The sequence below is a fragment of the Echinops telfairi genome, unplaced genomic scaffold, assembly GCF_000313985.2.
Source record: "Echinops telfairi isolate 266 unplaced genomic scaffold, ASM31398v2 ScPeMD7_18;HRSCAF=68, whole genome shotgun sequence".
NCBI classification, from domain to species: Eukaryota; Metazoa; Chordata; class Mammalia; order Afrosoricida; family Tenrecidae; genus Echinops; species Echinops telfairi.
Window position 1 is genome coordinate 34245926 of NW_022103915.1, and position 1812 is coordinate 34247737.

Below are 1812 nucleotides of genomic sequence, written 5' to 3' on the forward strand. Positions count from 1 at the left end.
ACCCACCTTCCCTCCCAGTATCGCCACTCTCACCACTGGTCCTGAAGGGATCATCTGTCCTGGATTCCCTGTGTTTCTGGTTCCTATCTGTACCAGTGACCATCCTCTGGGCTAGCTGGATTTGTAAGGTAGAATTGGGATCCGAGTATAGGTTTCATATGAGCACAATGAAGTGTCCTGGAACACCCATTCGACTAAAGGCTATTCATAGTTTGTTATGATCCACACAGTTTAATGCTTTCACATAGTCAATGAAACACAAGTGAACATCTTCCCGGTATTCTCTGCTTCCAGGCAAGATCCATCTGACATCAGCAATGATATGCCTTGTTCCATGTCCTCTTCTGAACCCAGCTGGAACCTCTGGCAGTTCCCTGTCAATGTACTGCTGTGACTGTGTTGAATGATCTTCAGCAAAATTTTACTTTCATGTGATATCAATGATATCGTTTTATAATTTGCCCATTCAGTTGGGTCACTTTTCTTAGGAATGGGCACAAGTGTTGATCTTTTCCATCCCGTTGGCCGAGTATCTATCTTCCAAATTTCCTGGAAGATGAGGGAGTGCAGCTGGTGCTCATCAGCTACTGAAACATTTCAGCTGGTGTGCCATCAGTGCCTGGAGACTTGCTTTTGACTCATGCTTTCAACGCACCTGGGATTTCTTCCTTCAGTATCCCTGGTTCTTGTTCATATGCTACCTCTTGAAATGACTGAATGTTGATCAGGTTTGTTGTTGCTATTTGGTGCTGTGACTCTGGGCCTTCTTCCCATCTTCTTTTAATGCTTCCTGCATCTTTTACTATTTTGCCCATGGAAATTTTCAATATGTAACTCAAAGCTTACATTTTTTCATGAGTTATTTCGTGTAAGAAATGCTCAGCATGTGTGTTCATTTTGGTTCTGTACCTCTAGATCTTTGTCCATTTCATTATAATACTTTGTCTTCTTGAGCTACCCTTTGAAATGCTCGGTTCAGCTCTTGTAATTCATCATTTCTTCCATTGCTTTGGCTACTGTATCATCAAGAGCAAACTTCTGAGTCTCTTCTGACATCCACTTTGATATTTTCTTTCTTTCTTGTCTTTTGAATGACCTGTTGCTTTCTTCATGAATCATGGTCTTGATGCCATCCCACAGCTCATCAGGTTTTCGGTCATTAGTGTTTAATGCATCAAATCTGTTCTCGAAAAGTTCTCAAAATTCAGGTGGGGTAGACTCAACATCACATTTTCATTCTGGTGGACTTGTTTTAATATTCTTCAGCTTCAACCTGAACTGCTTCAACCAAATGAACATATGAGCAGTTATTGATCTCCTCCACAGTCAGCCCTGATAATTGAGCTTCTCCATTATCTCTTCTCACAGATGTGGTCAATTGATTTCTGTGTATTCCATTTGGAGAAGTCTATGTGTCGAATTGCCTTTTGCATTGTTGAAAAAAGGTACTTGCTATGAACGAGTCATTGGTTTTGTAAAATTCCATCGTGCAATCCCTAAGTTCAGTCCTATCACCGAGACCACATTTTCCAACTACATTTCCTTCCTCTTAGTTTCCAACTTTTGAATTCCTATCACTAGTAATTTTCAATGAATACTGATGGCACGTTTCATCAATTTATAATTGAAGACATTGGTAGACTTCTTCCATTTCTGCACCACTAGCTTTCATGGTTGGTGTGTAAATTTGAACAACAGTTGTATTGATTGGATTTCTTGTGTTCAGATAGACATTATCCTATCACAGACAGCATGGTACTTCAAGACAGATCTCACGATGTCATTTCTGACAATGAATGCAACAACTTTTCT